We start from the raw sequence: 15,597 nt of genomic DNA, 5'->3' as shown, positions 1-15,597 counted from the left end.
GTAATGAATAATGATAGAAAAAGAGCGAGAGAGAGAGAGAGAGAGAGAGAGAGAGAGAGAGAGAAGGAATTATTCAGCCCCCCTTTCTCTCACTGCCATATCCCTTTGAGGTTTGATGTATCTGGCCAGTGATATATAGGCTGTATGGTAAATACTCTCCAGTTCAGCAAAGAGCGTTTATTCAAGAGCTTTATCTCTCTCACAGAGATGTATTTTACACTTCACAGGGTGAGAGAGAGAGACATTGAGTGAGAGATTTATAATCACCTTTAGCGATAGGGACAACAGTCCCTCAGTCCCACTATGGCACTATCAGCCTTGAGTACAAATGTCACAAATTAACTCAATTATGATCTTTCAAAAGAAACCTTGTTCTCACAGAAAGCACCATCATTTCCTTTCACAACCATAGACAAGTGCACATCATCACAGTGCAGACAAAACTAAAATACAACAAAGAAAATACAACAATTTGAATGACTGAAATGACTGAAATATTTATTTTATATACATTAAATATATTTAAATACTATATTTTATTACTACTAATATATTTACTGTTTAAAAATAACAATAGCAACATTATAAATATTTCATTTTATTTTCATATGAATTAATAATATATACTATTATTAATTACAATAACATTTAATAAATATAATGTAATATAACACATTTAAAAAATTGGGTGCCAAAGTCTAGACCTCAGTGAAAGTCTGAGATTCAAAATCTTTTTTTTTTAATGTACAAAGTTGGAAGACTAAAATTACTAAAACTAAAATATAAAAATAAATGTACATTATAATGTAAAAAAAAAAAAAAAAAAAAAGAATAAGAAATTTTTCAAGACTCTGTGCTATTTCTAGGTTACTAATCAACCAAATTTGTGGTATTTATCATGTAAACTACTTTAAATAAACTGTCAGATGTTCTTGCTTCCAGTGAAGCTCAAGATGCTCTTTGGCTCGTTCTCAAATCATGCTGAAGAACATGATCATCAACAACCTTGTGGAGCTGATGTAGCTCAAGTGCTGTCATTAAAGCAAAATTAACTCATATGCACTTTTCCATTGCCGACACCTGGAGAGGTACATAGCACATACTGGGATATTAACTGGCAACCATATTTCTAATTAAAGCACCGGCTCCAAGAAACACTTTCTTTCTAAGAGCATTCTGTTCATAAAGGTGCAGACTCGGCATATAGCCAATTTTCCACTATGGAGACAATTCCTACAAATCCTTACATAATCCTTAGAACAGTTCAGATATTTAGACTGAAGTTCCCCAGCTTTTGTTCAACCTAACATGGTCTGAAGATGGAAATAATCGCTGCTACATAATTTACCCTGAATCCTTCTTGTCAGCTCCCAAGCTCCCCTCTCGCTGGAGTCAACACAATTTCATTCTGGAGCGTTTCCCGCTCTGCAAAATCTTTTGAGGAGATTGATGCTGAATATCTCTCTGGAGATGACTCTGATTAGAATCATGTCTTTTATATAACATATTAATTGCTATCTTTCCTGCCTATTGACTGAAAAACAAGAAATGGCATGGATACACAGCCACAACATCAAGGCTCAGAGAAGTCCGGATTAATTAAATATTTTGCAATGAAATGGAAGTAGCGACAGACTTCTGTTTTGTGATGGACAATTATTACGATGTCAAAACATTAAAAAAAAACATACGCACAGATAAATTGTTCTCAATAAGATGCATAACATGCATTTAGAAAACTGATAGGGTACATTTTAATTTCATGCACTGCCTTTAAACCTACAGTAGGTGGAAAACTGTAGAGTGTGGTAGTTCAGGGCAAAAAAAGACAAATATGAATGTGGCCTGAATATTTATAAATGGTAGATTGAAACATGGCTGTTAAAAAGTCACTCAAAATGTCAAGAGGTATTCAAACTATTTGCATATAACTTGTGTTTGAGAACTGCAAGATGGAAAATCAAGAATTAATTACAATAAATCAAACCATTATAAGATATAAACTGAAGCTATGGACTTTAAGAGCACGGTGACGAAACTCCCATAACTGCAGTTGTAAAATGAATCTGAGGTATTGCGTACGATTTCAACACTGCTCAGAACAAACCATACGGACATAAGCCTCTTTAAAATGGCAGAAAACTCAAATGTGCCCAGACAGTAACAAAGCAATGACATGGCACCCATGTCAGCAATGATCATAAAACACACATCTTAACGTCCTTTACCCTCAGCTTCCACACAATAAATCAAAGCAGGGCGGAATCACTGCCAGCTCTGAGAACACATTGATAACTGCTGGTTTTGGTAACAAGCTGAGCTATTAACATTATCTTATTTACACGACGGCATGTCATTTCGGTCTCTACGTTATTTTGTTTACTAACAGTTACTTGTACTGAAGCGCACGTGAAGCTTGCGGTGGTCTGCCGTCTCACTAAATGAGGACATAAATACATGAACAACATCTCCAGAACTGCTCTGAGAGTCACTTCATGAGCATTTGACCGTTTCATTTGAGTAAAACTGTCCTCATATCATATACACACAGAAATGTAAAGGTCTACTACTACTAAAATTATTAAAACCTTATTTTTAAGGAATAAGCATTCAATATTTCTTCAATGTTTTAATTGTAATATTAAATTACCTTTATTTTCCAAAAAATAAAATTTGTTTAATTTTCATTACTTAAAAGATAGATTAAATTAATGTTTATGCCTTAAAAAATGTAAATACACAACACAGAATTTCTGAGCAAGAAATCATAAGGCTATTGTAAGAATAAATGAAACTTGTTTTCAGAATTTGGTAACAATAAAACACAAGGTTGGGAAAAATAAAACATTTCCTAGGGCCCTAAACATGTAATTTTTGTTACATTTTTAATAAATTGATGTTAAATTGTTTAAGTTTCATTATTTTAATTAATTAGACATATTGATTTATAAAATTTAATTTAACCATTAAAAAAAATTTCAAGCGCACAGCTTCACCAAATTAATTATTATACCTCTTCAGCATTCATAAATCGCCTTCTTTTACTCATTTTGTCTTTATTTATGAAAGTGATAACCGCTAATTCAGTGAGTGAAAGGTGTTGTCTAGCAATGTACTGTTAAAACATAAGCAGCATGAAAATGACAGCGCAAACATACAGGCATTATATAGCGGGTAAATTTGACCCGCGCTGGCGCTTATAGATATAAGTGCCCCATTTTTTGATATGGTTTTATCTAAACAGTTTTTAACAACAGGGGATTGTAAATCAAACAATTTTAGTAAAAGTCAGTGACTGTGAGACTGGAATGTTTTATTTAAAATATTTTATGTACGTTTTAAAAACAGCCACGGGTCAAATTTACCCCGTGGCGGTTCTAGTGCTAAAGTGGCTGGTGGTGTGGAGGTTGAAGCGAGGCTTCGGGCAGGGTTGCCGTGAGCTGCAGCCCAGTGTGAAGAACTGTCAGCGGGTGTGCGCTATGCTACATTGGGGCTGCCAGCTGGACTGATGGGAAGTGGATGAGCAGGCGGAATAGTAATGAAGTATCCTTCCTTAAGTCCAGTCGTGTAGCAAACTTCAGTCAGAACTGTGTTGCCAGCGCACAAGAACCTAATTTAAAGCAGCTGAATAAAACATCCAAGCAGAATCTACTGTAGAATTGTTCTGAAGTTTTAAACCTTACCAGTTCTGTACAAAAAGCTGTATTTCAGAATATAAGCATTTAATAGCAGCATTACAGGAGTCCTAAATATGGAAAATAAAATTATGTTCCCATTTAGCTGGCAAATGTGGTAACTACACCAAAATGTATCTATTCAAAATTACAAAATGAAACAAAATTGAATGAATTAATTTCTTTACAAATTACAAAAATATAAAATCTTAAAATTAAATATATAAATCATACATATATAAATTCTATATCATATAATTAAATGTAAATATTATTCAACTTTTTGAATAATAAATAATGAGGGGAGAAAATGAACATACATACAGACATATTAATAATTTAATAAAACAATCATATAATAATTTATGAAAGACCCCAATGGAACATAAGACAATCATTATAGTTAGATCATATAATAAGCATGTTACAACACTGCACCTCTTTACATGGCTTATATTTCATGTCTGATTATATGAAGCCCTTGCTATGTCATTTTAAACAATGCAGCAGAGAGCATCTGATAGACAAAGCAAAGCATCAAAGAGAAATCGAATCAAAGCAGCCGCAGATGAGATTCACTGTAGCACATAAATAACGAGAATTCCACATCAAAGCCACGACATTGCAGCTCTGTCTGAAGAACATAAATGTTAAACTGAATTTAAAGAGCAAACAAGCGAAACTTTGCCACACGAGAATACAATTACAAGAAACAGGAAATTGCCAGAGGCAGAAATTAAGCTCTTTGTGCTTATAAGCAGAAGGAAGCATTAGAACGCCAAAAAAAAATGTACACAGAGTGAATTAAGACCAAATTCATCATTAGAAACTGATTAAATGTTTGAGTCCTCACAAAAAAAAAAAAAAAAAAAAGGTGTATGAATGCATAAACCAATCAAGGTGAAAGATCAGACGTCTTTTACAGATGGCTGCCGGCGATTTCACAGCCATCAGACAGCTGAATATCCATAATTCATAAAACAGGACATCAGAGAGGCAATGGAAGATTCTAGAAATCCAAAACTAATAATCCATTTGAGAGCCACAGAGCCTGGAGTGCTGAGAAGACACCAGAACGATTATATCAAGGCATATTGAATTACAAAAAGCCAAACAACTACACACACAATTAGGTCTGACGGATCATTCAGTCCTCCTTATTTTTTCATCTAGATTATCTTGCAGAAATAACACTGAAACCGAAAATTGATTCGAATATACACTGAAACTGTTGTAGTCAGGAAACTCCTTTTCCACCTCGACGGCAGAGACAGCAGCATACTGATGAATGAAATGGTGTTCTCAGACATTTGGCTGGCGTATTCCTCAGGGACGGCTCAGCCATGTGGTGGGTGGCAGGGACAAGGCGATGCATTGTTGGCTCTCGCCGCCATCATGGCGAGAGGCTGATGCCAGGCCTTTCCTGCACATGCTGTGTCGAGTCTTTCACTCAGCACACTCTCGGATCAGTAATGCAGAACTGTCTCTCGTCTTTGTTTAAAAACTCTCCGAAGGAACAGAGATGAATGTGTCATATGGTCTTACCAGGGGGCCGTGTCAGAAACTTCGTTTTAAATAATGAAAAGAGAAGAACCTTTTTTGCCAGAGTAACACCAAAGACAATGGCAAGATTTGATGATTAAATAAGTGTTAAAAGGAGCCACTGTTACTCCTTATTAAATGCTGGTTGGTTGGTTTTTGATTACACAGCAGCTAAACAGAGCTGTCCACTTTTCAAGTAGTGAATTTTCATTAAAACCATTAAAGGTGCCATAGAATGGAAAACTGTATTTACCTTGGCATAGCTAAATAATAACAGTTCTGTATATGGAAATGACATACCGTGAGCCTCAAACACCATTGTTTCCTCCTTCTTATGTAAATCTTGTGCATCCATGTCTCGGCCAAGAAGGCCGTCTATGAACTCTCTGCCGGTCCAGCCACGGCCAAGGAGGCCGCCTGTGAGCCCTCTGACTGTCCCGTAATGGCCATGAAGGCCGTCTGTGAACTCCCTGAACTGTCTGATCCGCCATGGCCTCCTGAACTGTCTGCTCCACCATGGCCTCCTGAGTTCCCTGCTCCACCATGGCCCCCTCAACTGTCTGATCCGCCATGGCCTCCTGAGTTCCCTGCTCCGCCATGGCCTCCTGAACTGTCTGCTCCACCATGGCTCCCCGAGCTGCCTGCTCCGCCATGGCCCCCTGAACTGTCTGCTCCCCCATGGCTCCCCGAGCTGCCTGCTCCGCCATGGCCCCCTGAACTGCCTGCTCCGCCATGGCCTCCCGAGCTGCCTGCTCCGCCATGGCTCCTCGAGCTGCCTGCTCCGCCCTGGTGCTCGTCAGCGCCGCCTGCTCCACTCTGGTGGTCTTCTGCTCGGCCATGGCCTCCTGAACTGTCTGCTCCGCCATGGCCTCCTGAACTGTCTGCTCTGCCATGGCCTCCTGAACGGTCTGCTCCGCCATGGCCTCCTGAGTTCCCTGCTCTGCCATGGCCTCCTGAACTGTCTGCTTCGCCATGGCCCCCTGAACTGTCTGCTTCGCCATGGCCTCCCGAGCTGCCTGCTCCGCCCTGGTGCTCGTCAGCGCCGCCTGCTCCACCCTGGTGGTATTCTGCTCCACTCTGGCCTCCTGATCTGCCGGCTCCGCTCTGGCCTCCGGCTCTGCCTGCTCCGCCCTGGTCACTCGATCCACCTCAGTCGCCACGCCCTTTTCCACTCCATGGGCCTGGCCCACCATCCCAGCCCCTGTTCCGCCTCCACTCCACCTCCCTCCTGGACTTTTTGTTCTGTTTTGGAGCGTCTGGAATCCGCTCCTTAGGTGGGGGGCTATGTTACATGTTCTCTGTGCCTGGTTAGGACTTTTATGTTGAAGTGTTTCCTGTGCCTTGTTTGTAGTCTGTTTGTAGTCCGTTTGTGTATTGGTTCCCCGTGATTATGTTCCCCAGGTGTTTCCCATTTACCACGCCCCCTTGTTATCTTGTTTAGCTTGTTCTCTTGTGTTTAAATAGTGCTTGTGTTTCTCTTGTGCGTTGTCAGTTGTTGTAATGTTACGGTGTCGTTCTGCTCTACCTGCTAGGTTAAACTCTACCTGCACTTAGATCCGCATTCTCTGCCTGCTTGCTTCGCACCCCTCGCATAACATTGTTAATTTGATAAAGTCCTAAACAAAACCACTTGAGAACAACTGCTTCAGCTTACCTCGATTTACTTTTCACCTTAGAGTACTTCCCAGGAGAGCCTTGTTCATGCTCCCACACTCTTAGAAGTACAGTATGTGATGGGATCAATGCAGGCAGATGCACAGGAGAGGTCTGGAAAGTGAGGCTCAATGTGACAGGGTGAACTCCCAGTAGGCTGGCTAGGAGATTTATGAACTTCTCAGTGGGAGAAATTGACATTCATACTAATTAGTCGACCATTGTTTCTCCTGTTCCCGCTCTCCCATGCAAACCCCTGGAGCGAAGGCATCAGACCCTGCCGTAGACTGACCTCTCTGTACTGCTAAATATAGTCGCACAATGGCGAAGACATGGGTTCTCTAACTGTGTGATGTTTGATTAACATTTAATTAACATTTGTGTGACATTTACGACAGAATGGGAAAAAATAAAAATAAAAGAAACATGTATAAATAAGCATTACTGCTCCGCAATCGTCTTTTTATCGCACGACTGACGGAGGGCAGCCAGACAGCCTGTAGGAAATCAGGCCTTAATGAGGAACTGAATGAGCATCGTAGACACAGAGAAAGAGAGAGACAGTGAAAAAAAAATGCATTAAGCGCATAAAAACAAAGCGCATGACTTGATCCCAATTAAAACAACATCAGCAACCCTTTAAAAATGCAGAAATGCTGTTTGTTTGTATTTTGCCACAGATGTGAAGGAGCATGCGTAAATCTAAACTGATATGGGATGTGCAACTGTGCGACACCATTGCATAATTTATATGCCATGTGAGCAGAAAGTTGGCCACAATTTACTCATGCAAAATGTAGGGTTAATAGAGCTTCACCAAGCTCTTAGACTCCGAGTTTCATGCAGGTCACACTGACTAACAGAAGAAGTGTCTTCCTAGATGGAACATGGGAGGCTGAAATTTAATCAGCAGGGTTTAGCTGCAAAAATAAATCATGCTACTTACCAAAGCATGTAGCAGTGCTGTTGTAAAAGAGCTGAATGTTAGTGGTAAATCAATTGTAGAGGCTCCATCGATTTTTGCTCCAATGGCTTCGCTGCTCTTAGAGTGTTTGTTAAGCTCTTAATCTAGAATTGTGTGATATGGAACATTGGAACATTAACTTACCCACAGCAAGGGTTCAAGGTTTGAACGGTTAGCATGGCCAGGATAGGCCTGTAGATGCCATAACTACTCAATTTTGCAGGCAAAATGTGTTTTATATTTACAGCTAAAAAAGCTGTCTGATATTTTCATAATTTATCAATTAAATACAACAATAAATTAGAATAAACTGATTTTAAATTATTAATTATTATTAATTAATAACTGATTTTAAATTATTTTAAATATATTTTAAAACTACTATATTGTTTAAGTTAAAAAACTATTTACTATGGAACCACATTCACTTCAAAATTTTTGCCTATATTCAAACAGGACAAGAGCTTGGGTGCTGAGCTTGCTGAGTGCAACTGTGTCATGCGTTGGAGCGCTGCCCGCTAGGTTATCAGCTCTGACAACCAAAAACATTCTTAAATGTGGAAAAAGTCTCATGACATTGTCTAAAGTTCACTGAAAGTGACTGAATAATTCACTTACGGAAAAAAATGTGCTAAAAAAAATAAATTCAGCTCAGAAGTGTCGAATTTCAAATCGACTACTTCCACAAGGTCCCGCGCCAGTCAAGTAACTTCCACTGAGATGAATGGGAATGCTAGCAAAAAGCTTTTTCTAGGTATCATAGACCTCCTTGACCTGCAGCATGTCACTGGTCACCTTCTTATTTTCCTCTGCTGCAGGACACATCACATTTCATTTACACTAGAGCGCTGTTTGAAAATGTGTTCCATATGTATCAATATCAATTCTCAGAGATTGTCAAAGAGCTGTTCTTTTGAAAACTGTTGTGTCCGCCCCCTGTATGTTGCAACCCACATGGCCGCTGCGGTCTATTTGATTTTGAAGTGCTTTGTTCAGTTACATGCTCTTTTTCCATGCTAAATCAAAACATTTTTACTCAGTCTGAACGTCCTCCTCCACTGCTAGTAAAATGGTGAGAAATGGCTGTCAAATCCGAAATGGATCATTATCCCTGCTAAACTCGCAGGTGAGTTCACGGCCTGATTCCAGTTGGTCTTCATGCCTTATGGTATGAATTCCATTGAAGGCTAATCTGACTAAGCACTTCACACTTTCAAGGGCAGGCTTTAAGATGGTTTAGATCCTACCTAATGGAAGATATATAATTTATTCAATTCATTGTTTTCAAATTAGCATTCCATTATTTAATATAACGGCAGATGTTTTTTGTTTTGCCATTGTTTATTCACAAAATACCATAAAAATGATTTGCTATTACCACATTAAATAGAACATAAATAGTCTTCAAAATGCTGCTTTTTATTTTAAATTTTATAGTTTTATAAAATGATATCTTATCATTTTATATTTAGATAAAGATGGAGTTTTGATACCAGAGTATATTATTTTTGTCTCACTCACTGTTGCACATTATTATTATTCTTTAGTTTGGGTTAAACAAATCAATTTTGCTTGGTTGGAACAGCAGCTACGCTAATTATGTCTCTATTTGTTTCTCTGTTTTTGCCACGGGGATTTACACAAGCTTCAGTCTGGATCTAGAACACCTGAGAAGAGATGATGCCAACCCCTCAGAGGACCTCAGATGATGCCAACCCTGAAACAAGATACAGAACTACCACATTTTGCTATTTTGCACATTTAATTATTTTATAATTGCTGTTAATAGTGTTCATCGTCTTTTTTATTACGTCTTAAATTGATTTTTCCGTACATTTCTGCCATATGTACATTAATTGACAGTCACCACTGATAAGCTACCACTAAATATTGTAGAAACTTAATTTGCTGTAAAGTTGCTTTGCAATGATTTGTATCGTGAAAAGCGCTGTACAAATAAACTTGACTTGACTTGACTTGACACTTCCTCCATTGTTCTTTTAGAGAGTCTTTTACAAATGCCAGAGAGGTTAAAGGGATAGTTTAGCCATTTATGCATACTGTTATGTTTTCCATGGAACACAAAAGGAGAGATTCTTCACAAGCTCCTGTCCATACAACAGACAAGTATGTCAAGCTATAAAAATAATAATAATAAAAAATAAAAAAAACTAAATAGTCCCACCAGGATATCATGATTTTCGCTATAAAAATTTTTGTTGTGGAAATTTCCAGAAAATGTTCCTTTTTTTTAACCATACTATACCACGTTAAATGTACAATAATCATACATGACAGAAAAAAAAACAATACAGAAAAAATGAAGATTGATTTTTTTTTAACTTACCAAATTGACAGAACTTTTAAACAAGATATATTTTTGACATTTTATTTTTGCTACAAAAAAAAAAGAAGAAAAAAAAAGAAAAACTACCAAATTACAAACAAAACGACAAATGAAAAAAATACAAATAAAACAAAAAATTCAGGTAGGTTTAGTATTAAGGTACAAATTACTACAGAAATTGAATAATCAAGTGTAAAATAAAACACTGCACAGTGTTCTTTGTAGGACTGCCCCCTAATAGTCGACTAACCTTTACCAAAATTGTATTAGTCGCAGAAAAAAAAAGAAAAATAGGAAGTGGTGAGGTCACGCAGTCCGTGACGGACAGATTGTTAACGTCTGGATTTTGTGGTAATAACAGTACATCCAAACGCTCGCCTATCATTCATCGACCTCAAATATGGCATATCATCTGAAATATGTAAGTAGTAGCAACTTTACATGGCCGCTCAATCTAATGGTAACCTAGAAATAGAGCTGGACGATATGGCCAAAATTTATATCACAATATATTTCTTAATTTCGGTCGATACAAAATAATTCCGATATCGATATGAACACTATTAAAGAAAGCCTCATAAAAACTGCCAAGAACGCCCACAACAGATGCCTGTGCATACAAACTTATGAAAAATGAATTTGCCAAGTCTATGACAACTCATATAAAACCATATAATATTTTAGAAAAAAAAAACAGCACAAATAAATTAATGTTCACCTTTTATTTGTATTTAGCCTTCATACAAACAAGAAATGTGAAATCACTGTCAAATAATCGTCTCAAAGACTCACCTAATTAATATTAATATCTTTAACCTCAAACTATAGCCTAACATACACTACCAATCAAAAGTTTTTGAACAGTAAGATTTTTAATGTTTTTAAAGAATTCTCTTCTGCTCACCAAGCCTGCATTTATTTGATCCAAATACAGCAAAAAACAGTAACATTTTGAAATATTTTTACTATTTAAAATAACTGTTTTCTATTTGAAAATATTTAAAAATGCAATTTATGTGATTTCAAAGCTATATTTTTAGCATCATTACTCCAGCATGATCCTTCAGAAATCACTCTAATATTCTGATTTGCTGCTCAAAAATAATTTATTATTAAGTTGAAAACAGCTAAGTAGAATTGTAGAAAGTTTCTTTGATGAATAGAAAGTTCAGAAGAACAGCATTTATCTGAAATAGAAATATTTTGTAACATTATAAATGTCTTTATCATCACTTTTGATCAATTTAAAGCATCCTTAATCAAAGTTAATTTTATCATTTCTTTCCAAAAAAAAAAGAAAGAAAAAAGAAATCATACGGACTCCAAGCTTTTGAATGGTAGAGTGTATAATGTTAGCCTACAAAAGCTTTTTATTTCAGATAAATGCTGATCTTTGGATCTTCTATTCATCAAAGAATCCGGAAAAGAAAATTAACTCAACTGTTTTAAATACTGATAATCAGCAAATCAGCATATTAGAATGATTTCTGGATAATGTGACACTGAAGACTGGAGTAATGATGCTGTAAATTCAGCTTTGATCACAGGAATAAAATTACATTTTAAAATGTATTCAAATAGAAAGCAGTTATTTTAAATAGTAAAAATATTTTGATTAGGTTTTGATTAGGCTGATTATTCTTATAGATTGAAACAAATGTGCTTTAGCCAGTATAAAGAGTATGAAAAGTGCTCGGAGTTGCTGCAGAAAAAAAAAAAGAAAAAGAAAAAAAGAGCAACAACAAAAACATGTTGCTGGAGACGGGCTTATTATTGAAAATGCAAACTGAGAGTCTGCCACCAGGAGGCGCTATGAGAGCAGTAGAACTAGCAGTTTCTCCAGTAACGGCTGTAATCAAATCAGCTCTGCTCATGAATGCTTCTTTATCAGATAAAATGAAAATGCCATTGAAACTTTTCTGAAGACAGTCCTTTCCCTTCAGAGATACATTCATATAAAACACCCACAACCTGTTTTAATTTTGTAACGTGCAGTGCTCATGTTTATTCAACGAAGTCAAACGCCACAAATAAACCAATGTATGGGAAACACTGATAATGTATATCGAAATATCAGAAATGTGTTTAAAAATCAAATCACCGTTATTGAAAAAAATGATATTGCGATACATATTGATATTGAATTACCGTATTGTCCCGAATATAAGACGATGTGGGGTCGTCTTATAATCAGGGTCGTCTTATATTCGGGCCAATACGGTATTGTCCAGCCCTACCTAGAAATATGTGCGCTATTCAAGTGTCTGTGCAGAGCTATGCGCGCGCTCACAGCATGACAGATGGAGGCGCCGGTGCGGTCACTTGCTCTTAAAATCCTCCGTCATTTTGGTCCTACAGATAAGAGTAATACATATTTCGAATCTGTAAAGCCTCTACGTTTATTTGTGTGCACTCACTATAACAACAAAACATTGCGCTTTCGTAAAATAATGAAAGAAAACAGTATGCGCTTTCTGCCGTCTCGGCCGCTGTGAACTTGAGCGCAAAACTCTGTGTATATTTGCCTTACAGACATGAACAAAAATATATAGAGAGTGAAATGTCTACTTTCAAATGAAACAATTCAAATCTAAAAAAAACTAATATTCTCAGATTATGTAATCCGTATGAAACTTGCATGCAGGCGCATCCACTACTGTGGAGATGACGAGTCAGTGCCGCCGTATTCATCTCTTAAGCCGAGAACACTATCTTATCAATAGATTATTAAAATGTTAATGCAGTTTAATTGTTACTGTTTTTCCCTGACACATTCATCATCATTACTTCTGCCGGTGTGCTGTGACAAGCTTTATGCGTGCGCTTGAATGCTTATTAGGCTATGTAGGCAATTAAAGGCTCATTAGCATGATTTAAATGGATTATTAATAAACGTGCGATTAGTCAACTAATGCTTAAAACGAACGACTACTAGTCGACCAGAAAAATCTTTAGTCGATGGCAGCCCTACTTCTTTGTATGAATTAAATATACACTGACCCTTATTAAAGCTACTAAAATAATTTAGTCAATAGCAGAGTGTGATTTTCTTCTTTACTTTTGTTGTTTGATTAACATCAAGGACATAAGACAGCAGCAGGTTTATTAGGCTATTGACAATTTACGAACTAATGCACAGATCTAATATACTGACACACATTCGATTTTCTCCTAACTGTTTATGATTAATTTAAGACAAAACCGACTGTTTATGTGTATTTGACTTGCATGCTTTGAGTGTGTGTCAGTTAGCTGGAGTACTGCATTGAGTTTGTTTTCGTGGCTTATTATGCTCAAGAACCGGGTTGACCGGGTACTTGGTACCACCGGTACTTCAAAAAACCTGGTACCGTAACGTTTAAATTTTTTTAGTACCGACTTGGTACCGAAATACCGGGTCTTTTGACAACACTAATGCTTAATAACTCTTTTTAACATAAAGAGCATCCTGTGCTTTAATTTCTCATTCATGCATGCATGTTTATTCTAGTAATGTCAATAACTTGAAATAGATCTGTAATTTTTGTGAGAAAATTTTTTTAATGGAGAATTATGCAGGATGGCAAAAAAAGGCAACATTCTCTGTCATCAAATCGCGAAGAACTGGAGGGACTAAATAAGAGTACAATAAAAATTATTTCAAATGACTCGTGTGCTATATCCATTTTTGAAGTCTAACAATAACTTTGTGTGAGGAACAGTTTAATGTTTAAATCATAATTCATTACTAATCTTACTTGCCGCTGCAGGTCACCAGATAGGATGGGGCATCATTACTCTCTCAGGATTGCAGCAGAAACCGTCAGTGTGTCCGTGAGCGTGTCAGGACCCGTTGCCATTGCATTTGTTACTACAAATCACAATTATGTGACCGAAACTGCTCACCCTTCCTCCAGGCCTCAGAGGAGAAGCCCCTTTTCACGCCAGCATCAGTGTCTTCGCATGAAAGCTGCTGTAACACAAATTATCTACTGGCCGCGGGACAGGAACGGGAAAGTCTCAGTCTCTGGCTCATTCTCCATTATCCATGAGTCACAGATAGTGGCGGACCGGCAACTAAACCCCACATCGCCCAGAAGCTGGCCTGTCCCTCAGCATCACGCAACATTTTATTACATTAGCGCGGCTTAACTGACAGAGGCTCATCTAGAAACATTAAAAGCAGCATTTCAGGCCGAACACAGGTTTTGTTCGAGCTGCCTCGTCGCAGAATTGGTGTTGACAGACCAGCATTAGGAGCTATCTGTGCAGGGGATCAGTTGTCAGTCTTGTACAGCTGCAACTCAAGCGGAGAACGACAGACAGAGCAAAAGAAAAAGATAGAGAGCAGAATAGAGAAATTTATGGTAATGACTGAGACAAAAGCCTGTCACGATTACTACATTATTGCCTGACCGCAATTATTAGAGATAACAGCGATCAACGTGCACATTAAAGTCCCATATTGCCAATAATAAGAGAACATACACATGCAATAAACTGTGTTTTTAAGCAATACGAAACACAGACTTAAACCAAACAATTCTTAAGCCCCGTTCACACCAAGAACGATAACTATAAAGATAACGATATTAGCGTCCACACCAGCGAACAATATCGTCTGTTTATTCTAGGCGCACATGCGTCTGCCACTTTAAATTCTTGAGCTCGTTACAGCAGGATGGATTCTGATTGGCTGTCAGTGTTTTATCGTTCATCAGCTGGAAAAAAAATCGTTTTGAAAGTGATCACAACGATATCGTTCCTCTGTATCGTTATCGTTGTAGTTGTGGTGTGAACTATGCTATTCTTTAATATTGAGAACGATTTTTAGAACTATATCTTTATCGTTATCTTTATAGTTATCGTGCTTGGTGTGAACGGGCCTTAAGACTGTAAGTCTCGTCTTGTTGTGCTGATGTACTGGAAGCTTCTCTAAACTTTTTTTCGCTGTGTGATCTTTGGCTCTGTGTTGCTGTGAAGGTCTTCAGGTTGAGCACAGACGCCGTCTGTGTGACATAGAGATCTCTTTCATAACTGATGCTCATTAAAGTTTCACTTCCTCCTCTGACAGGATGTGCCTTGAACTTCATGAAACACTTGAGGTTTCTGCACAATTTAAATATTATGACTAAAAGTCTCATTGTTTATTTTTGTATTTATTTATTGTTTGAGATGCGGTTTAATTTGAGCTGAGAGGATGTCAGGGTGAATTCAGCTCCTCTCGACCATAGAAAACCCTCATGAAACAAAAATATTTTATTCCTTAGTACTTTTGACTTTTTCCAGTAGAAATATCTATTTATTCTTAAATCATGATATATTCACTTGAGAAGCAAAATGACTTACTATTAAATCTTGTTTTAGTGAAAGTGCTAAAATAACTGAAACTAATAAATAAAAGTAATAATACTATAGAGATGTATTTAAAAAAAAAA

The 15,597-nt window shown here is 37.3% G+C and overlaps 1 protein-coding gene across 1 annotated transcript in view; it reads right to left on the bottom strand.

Annotated features, from left to right (window-relative positions):
- nphp4 (nephronophthisis 4) overlaps window positions 1–15,597 on the bottom strand; it is a 163,441-nt gene that overhangs the window by 70,678 nt on the left and 77,166 nt on the right. The gene's annotated exons all lie outside the window — the stretch shown is intronic.

This window comes from Sinocyclocheilus rhinocerous, unplaced genomic scaffold (genome assembly GCF_001515625.1).
Source record: "Sinocyclocheilus rhinocerous isolate Xijiao unplaced genomic scaffold, SAMN03320098_v1.1 scaffold558, whole genome shotgun sequence".
NCBI classification, from domain to species: domain Eukaryota; kingdom Metazoa; phylum Chordata; class Actinopteri; order Cypriniformes; family Cyprinidae; genus Sinocyclocheilus; species Sinocyclocheilus rhinocerous.
The sequence above is the reverse complement of the archived record's forward strand: the minus strand, read 5'-3'. Positions and strand labels throughout refer to the sequence as shown.